The sequence below is a fragment of the Periophthalmus magnuspinnatus genome, chromosome 4 (genome assembly GCF_009829125.3).
Source record: "Periophthalmus magnuspinnatus isolate fPerMag1 chromosome 4, fPerMag1.2.pri, whole genome shotgun sequence".
In the NCBI taxonomy this organism is placed as follows: domain Eukaryota; kingdom Metazoa; phylum Chordata; class Actinopteri; order Gobiiformes; family Gobiidae; genus Periophthalmus; species Periophthalmus magnuspinnatus.
In genome coordinates, this window is record NC_047129.1 from 10,582,892 (window position 1) to 10,591,101 (window position 8,210).

The window sequence follows — 8,210 nt, forward strand, 5'->3', positions numbered from 1 at the left end:
CCTCAGACTTGATCCAGATGGGAACAACCAAGTCAGAAAGTAGAAACGACAACAGAAAATAGTTGGGAGTTGAGCTTCAGTTACAATGTGTTACTCTGGGCGATGTGTGCCTATGCAATGCAATGCAAACTCAAGTAACTCAAGGAGTAACTTAGATTCAAAAAAGGTAATTGCACATTTGAAATTGTTATTTAGCAACACAACAGCCCATTGCAAGCTCCCAAAAGTCTGTACATTTTGTTCAGTTCATAAACAATAATGCATTATTTAGTTCTATATAGCACTTTCTCAGATGCTCACTTGTGCAATATTCACTCCATATGTAGTGGTGGTAAGCTACTATTGTAGCCACAGCTGCCCTCGGGTAGACTGACATAATGCTTAAGGCTGCCAATCTGGGCCATCAGCTCCTCTGATGAGGACTAACATTCACGCCCACCACATTCCCATAACAGTTTTGGACTAGAAACAGTGCTGCCCCACTGTAGCACCTGGTATTCCAGTGGTCTCGCCAAATACTAACTAGACCCAACCCTGCTTAGCTTCTGAGATCAGACACAATCCGCCATTGACAAAGTGGTATAGCATCCTTTAGTTCTCAACAATAAACAGCATTTGTCCTCTTTAAGTGTCTACAGATGTCTACTTTTCTTTCATTTTTCTGGGACTGCAGACACAACCATTTCCACTAAGGTCTATGTGGTAATTAGGCCCGAGCCCCTACAGGGCGTAGGGCCTATTGCTTCCGCAACGATGAGTGCGAAGCACTCATCGTTGCAGACTGTCTTCACGAAGTTGCGCGCGAAGCGCGCAACTTCGTGGCAGCACCGCGACCTTGCACAGACTCCTGTGTCCTAGCAACCCATGCCGTAGGCATGGGTTTGCATATTTGTTATTGCTAGCATGTCACAGGCTTCGCCCATTGACTCGATGTTGACGCTGACATGCGTTAACAGGAGTCAATAGGAGGAGTCCTCCCCCATCGCCCCCTGCACAGACTCCTGTGTCCTAGCAACCCATGCCGTAGGCATGGGACATGCATATTTGTTCTTGCTAGCATGTCAGCGTCAACATTGAGTCAATGGGCTTCGCCCATTGACTCAATGTTGACGCTGACGCAGCGCGAAGCGCTAATGTACCCAAACACACTCCTGGCATCGAGCCCTATCCAAGCCCCCATGCCGCAGGCATGGGCCATACTTGTTACTGCTAAAATGAATGGAAGTCAATGGGAGGTCAATGGCGGACCCCGACGTCATGGCGAATGACGAGCGCGTTAGCGCTCGTCATTCGCCATTGACCCCACGGTGACGTGGGGAAAGTCGAGAGCTTTCAAAAAACGTATAATATGTGTTTCTAATGTTATCGGATATATTGTTTTTGCTAAAAATATTATTATTTTTATTTTTTTTTTTTTAGGCCCGAGCCCCTACAGGGCGTAGGGCCTATTGCTTCCGCAACGATGAGTGCGAAGCACTCATCGTTGCAGACTGTCTTCACGAAGTTGCGCGCGAAGCGCGCAACTTCGTGGCAGCACCGCGACCTTGCACAGACTCCTGTGTCCTAGCAACCCATGCCGTAGGCATGGGACATGCATATTTGTTCTTGCTAGCATGTCAGCGTCAACATTGAGTCAATGGGCGAAGCCCATTGACTCAATGTTGACGCTGACGCAGCGCGAAGCGCTCATGTCCCCAAACACACTCCTGGCATTGAGCCCTATCCAAGCCCCCATGCCGCAGGCATGGGCCATACTTGTTACTGCTAAAATGAATGGAAGTCAATGGGAGGTCAATGGCGGACCCCGACGTCATGGCGAATGACGAGCGCGTTAGCGCTCGTCATTCGCCATTGACCCCACGGTGACGTGGGGAAAGTTGAGAGCTTTCAAAAAACGTATAATATGCCATTGTAATGTTTTCGGATATATTGTTTTTGCTAAAAATATTATTATTATTTTTTTTTTTATTCTTCTGCTCTTTGAGCAGTAATTTGACCCCCTGAACATTTTCAAAAACTCACCAAATTTTGCCCAAAATTCAGGTCTGGCGAAAAATTTATTTTTTTATGTGGTGCATCATTGGGCATAAAAAAATGGCGCGACAGCGCCCCCTGCAAAAGTCAAAATACATTGCGTCAATGGGAGACGTCCCGACGTCAACTTTGCCATAGAGCCACGAAATTCGGTACACGCATTCTTCAAGTGATGCCAAACAAAAAAGATTATTATGGCCACGCCCTCGGACGCACCGGAAGTCGGCCATCTTGGATTGAAAATTCCAAAATGCAAAGTCAGCGTTTTCACTGACCTCGCATTTTCGTCAACTCCTCTGAAGGCGCTTCACCTGCAGGGCTGAAAATCACTGTACATCATCTAGACAAGTGGGGCATCAAAAGTTATCCAATTTATGATGATCCCTTTTACGGTTTCCGTGCGGCGAAGCCGCAAAATTCCATCAGAATTTTTGCAATTTTCAAAAGTCAAAATTTGCTCCCGTTTGCGCATGCAAAGTCCAATTTCGCTCAAATTCGAATCAGTTGTAAAACTTTCGGGCCTAAAGCTACTCATTATGATAGAAACTAAATTGGCACGATAGCGCCCCCTACAGAACATGTAATAAATTTGTATGGAAGGCCGAAAATTTAGTTTTCCCAAATGTTACCAAATTTGACACACAATTCCATTGGGTCATCCCAATCAATAAAGTCAATTAGACCTATGTCGTCTTTTGCACCGTGTTGCCATGGTGATGCGCCAAACTGCCAATGTTATCCTAATGGGAATCCTCCCGATTTTTCCCATTCATGGGAAAAATATTAGTTTCACGGAATAATGTGAAATTTGGCACCATGACTCTTCATGTCATCCTGATCAAAAAAGTCAATCAGACCCATGTCGTATTTTTCACTGGGTTGCCATGGCGATGCGCGAGAGCGCCCATGTTATCCTAATGGGAAAATTTCCAAATTTTCGTATATTTCAAAGTCTTATAACCACTTATTACCGTCAACGACGAACATCAAATTTGGCACAGTGATTCTTCAGGTCGTCCCCGTCAAAAAAGTCCAACGGGCCAAGTTTGTATTTCGCACGGTGTTGCCATGGCGATGCCTGGAAAACCCATGTTTTTGCATTTTGTGCATCAGCACTTCCGATGTGTTTTGACTTGTTTGGTGACAAGTGCAGCCCAAAGCCGCAATAAAAAAGGGACAAGTGGCGCGTCAGCGCCACCCACAGGGAGTGCGGGGCCGGCCTAGTGCGAAGCACGGCCCGCGAGGGCCGTTCGATGCCGCTTGCGGCTTTAATTTTCTTCTTTCTTCTGCACTTTGAGCAGGAATTTGACCCCCTGAACATATTCAAAAACTCACCAAATTTTGCCCATAATTCAGGTCTGGCGAAAAATTTAATTTTTTATGTGGTGCATCATTGGACATAAAAAAATGGCGCGACAGCGCCCCCTGCAAAAGTCAAATTTTTGACGTCAATGGGAGACGTCGATGTCAACTTTTTCATACAGCCACGAAATTCGGGACATGCATTCTTCAAGTGATGCCAAACAAAAAAGATTATAATGGCCACGCCCTCGGACGCACCGGAAGTCAGCTATCTTGGATTGAAAATTCCAAAATGCCGAGTCAGCGTTTTCGCTGACCTCGCATTTTTGTCAACTCCTCTGAAGGCGCCTCACCTGGAGGGCTGAAAATCACTGTACATCATCTAGACAAGTGGGGCATCAAAAGTTATCCAATTCATGATGATCCCTTTTACGGTTTCCGTGCGGCGAAGCCGCAAAATTCCATCGGAATTTTTGCAATTTTCAAATTTCAAAATTTGCTCCCGTTTGCGCATGCAAAGTCCGATTTGGCTCAAATTCGAATCAGTTGTAAAACTTTCGGGCTTAAAGCTACTCATTATGGTAGAAACTAAATTGGCGCGATAGCGCCCCCTACAGAACACCTAATAAATTTGTATGGAGGACCGAAAATTTAGTTTTCCCAAATGTTACCAAATTTGACACAAAATTCCATTGGGTCATCCCAATCAATAAAGTCAACCAGACCTATGTCGTCTTTTGCACCGTGTTGCCATGGCGATGCGCCAAACTGCCAATGTTATCCTAATGGGAAACCTCACAATTTTTCCCATTCATGGCAAAAATATTAGTTTCATGGAATAATGTGAAATTTGGCACCATGGCTCTTCATGTCATCCTGATCAAAAAAGTCAATCAGACCCATGTCGTATTTTTCACTGTGTTGCCATGGCGATGCGCGAGAGCGCCCATGTTATCCTAATGGGAAAATGTCCAAATTGTCGTACATTTCAAAGTCTTATAACGACTTATTACCGTCAACGACGGACATACAATTTTGCACAGTGATTCTTCAGGTTGTCCCCGTCAAAAAAGTCCAACGGGCCAAGTTTGTATTTTGCACGGTGTTGCCATGGCGATGCCTGGAAAAAGCCAAATTTTGCCATTTTGTGCATCAGCACTTCCGATGTCTTTTCACTTGTTTGGTGCCACACGGAGTCCAAAGCCGCAATAAAACAGAGGCAAGTGGCGCGTCAGCACCACCCACAGGGAGTGCCGGGTCGGCCGAGTGCGAAGCACGGCCCGCGAGGGCCGTTCGATGCCGCTTGCGGCTTTAATTCAAACTTGATCTCTGTGCATTTCTGTACGTACTACCGTCACCATTCCATGAAATATTATTTGCCTGTATCCATAAGTAACCATCACTTAATTGGGAGGCCTCTGTAAACCAATTGAGTTCTGTTAAATCTAGCCTCTCCTCTTTCTCGGTGAACCTGGCTATAAGCTTAGCTCTGGCTCTGATAATACCAGCGCACACAGGTCAGTGAACAGTGTGAAAAGTCTTGGCGGCAGAAAACATATTTACGCTCCTCCCGCTGGTTCCCCTCACGAAAGCATCCATGAGAAAGGTGCTTACTTAGACGAGATAAAGAGAGCGATGAGAGGCTGCGGACTTGGATTAGGCTAGGGAGACGATCACGGGCAGAGGGAGGGGACGAGAGGGGGGTAGTATGGGGCGGGTGAGAGGGCCGCGAGGAGGCCATGGAGTCGGTGTCTGGGTTGGTTGGATATGGGGGGAATATTAATCCTGGTTTAGTGTGAGCAGGACCCCACAAACGGCTCAAGCAAACAGAGCTTAGACGGGGCCAAGCCTCGGAGAAAGTCCTAAATCTTCACATTAGCTCCCCGCGTTTCTTCTGCTGAACCTATAAGCTCTTTTTCTAAAGGACAGCACAAACAAACCACAACCCCCCTCCCCAGTACTACCTCCTCTTGCCAGTGGTACACTTCCAAACACACACTCCAAATCAAGACGGCTTTGAGAATTGAGATTGCGAGAGAAAATTTATAAATCCTGGGTCTGGAGTGGATATGGCAGCGATTAGATGGGTTCCGTTCTTAAAGCGACAGGATGCCTCCCAATTGTGTTTCTTATTCTCCAGTGTGCCCTACTTCAGTGTCAGGGAAGAAAGAAAGAGCAGAGAGTAACCCCTTTAAAGAGCTGGGGTCAGGGCGATAACCTTAGCAATCCACAAACACCATTAAGAGAATTTGGGGAGGTTATAGTTTCAATAATCAAGTGAAAAACTTTTTTGTTTTATATTTCTCCAAACAGAAGCCAAAACTGAATTCAAGTGAAAATTAATTAGCAATAGATTATAGTTTAAACAATATCTAGTTGTGGTTTAGACCTACAACAAAATATCAAAAATTGTTTTGTTTAGAAACTAATAAATGCGCATTGATAGCATCTTTTTAACATTCATTCATCCACCACAGTCAAAGGGGGCGGCCATTCTGTGCCATCAGCCTCGCTGACCATTAACAATCTTTCACTGAAATTGGTGGTGCGTGAGGGCATCACATGATATGGCTACAACAGGATTCCAACTGCCAACCGTCTGGTTATAAGGCAATGACTGTTCCACCTAAGCCACTGTCCTAACTGGAGTTTGTATTGAACAGTATTGTAGCCAAAAAGTATTTAGCTAAATATAACACTACTGCGTCTGTGTAGTGATGACATGAAGATATGACATTGGTGCACACTGATATAGCAGCTATAATTGACATCCATATATCTAGGCAGGCTCTAGAGGAGGGAGAGCGCTCCATTGCAGGTGATGGGGGTTGCTCAGGGAATAGGAGTGAGTTGCTGAACCTCATCCCATCACCCGCAGCTTCATGGCAAGGATGAACCCAGGCAAGATCTCCTTCTGACTGAGTTTCATTAACCTGACCACATGTGCCAAAAGCCTGGTATTAGACTTAATCAAAGTGACACCGACACTCTCTCCTCTTTTCTGGGTCACCTACGAAGCTCATCCAGCGACCCGCTGCCTTTAATGTTCAGCGCACATGTATTTTCTCAGGCAATCAGACACACACAAACAGATGGACATAACTACATTTAAACCATTTATGAGGTTGAAAATGAAGTGTGGAGAACTGTTTGAAGTCAAGTGTGTCTAGTGGAGTTTGTGTGTGTGAATGTTAATGATTGAATCAATGTGATTTTAACATCAAATAAAAAACAGAAGCCAAACACTCAGCTATTAAAAATCACATCTAGAAAATCCAAATCTCCTCCATACGGAAGGAGAAATACCACTGAATATAAATAACTGAATGTTTAGAAATGTATGATAGAGATGTATTGTAATAAATGTGGGAAAATGTTCAGTAAATTAATAAATAAAACATAACTTTTTTGGCGATACTATGTTGGGAATTAGAGTTTAAAAATAATAATTTAAAAAAATGTCTTTATACTTTATAAATGACCCTGCTGCCAATATTCTGTACAACTTTTCCTGCGACACAACCAGAACTGTCTTCCCAAATAATACACAAAAATGTCGTGGAGAGAGGGGGGGGCACCAACCCTCCAAAGTTATCCTGTACCCCACAGACTATATTTCTGACAAGAATATAAAAACTAGAATTAGTGCATGATTAGCCTAATACTCTGCATACAGGGAAAGTAGCAGTTTAGGCTTGACAGTGAGTAAAAATCCATTTCTGTGGACAAGATTTGTTAATGGAGCAGAGTAAAATAGGGTTTTAGATATGTACAGTAGGAGGACGGTTGTGTTTAAGCTCCCTGCAAAATCTCCCACAGGCAGCATTATCCGGCCTATGCACCTGTCAGACAACAGACGTGACATGACGAGGGTGCACCTTCATCCAAACTCACTCCAGACTATGAGACAACAATATCAGAGACTGAACAGCTTCACCCGCCTACATGCCTAAATTTAGTTTCATACATCAGAAAACTGACTCCTGTTCTGACATATTTGGGACTCTTTGTCTGCACACAGTGAGCGGTTGCTCCGCCCCGGTTAGAACCCTTGGAGCACAGTGCGGAGTAAACAGGTGTCCACTACGTCACACACTCACTAGAACAAGCTCCATCAAGGCAACGCCCTCGGCAGATCAATCTTCTGTGACACTTCATTTAGACTGCATTAATGTGGAATTAGGGCCCATTACGACTATTGGCAGGACCTGACAGTCCCAACGCACAGTGATCCTCACATCCCAGGAGAGGCGCTGCTGAATGGAGCAGATAAGGCTTTTCCAGCTCCAAAGCTCAAGGAGTCATTAGATTTCTCTTTCATTCACTGCCGTCATCAGTATTACTAATCAACTAAAGGTATGTGTAAGGGGTTTTGCTTTTGCAATCCGGCCTTTCTTGATTCAACGGACACTCTAAGACCTTTGAAGGATAGTCTCTTTTCAGAACCAAAATCTGATTTATCAGTGGCTACTTCAGATCTGATGAATTATCACATCTATTCTATTTATTTTATTTACTTTAAAAGAAATCAAAACTACACAAAGTTCTCAATTCATTTAAATAGTTTAAATACTTTAAAGTATTAGTCATTCATCCACCTTCCATGTATTGAGAGTAATAGGTAGGCCAGGGGCATTAGAACCATGCAACCAAAAATATGACCAATCAAATCATCAAGGTTCTCCTGAAAGTACAAACAGCAGTGGTCAAGAGAGCTGTGACTTAGACCAGGTCTGGTCAGATGAGTCCAGCTCAGGTCCTCACTCAAACTCTCAGAGTATTCCCTGTACCTCTGTGAGGTTCATAGCGAGGTTCCCCCGGGCCTCCCTCACTGACCAGGCAGCTGAGAGGCACACAGATACCCCCTTAAGGAG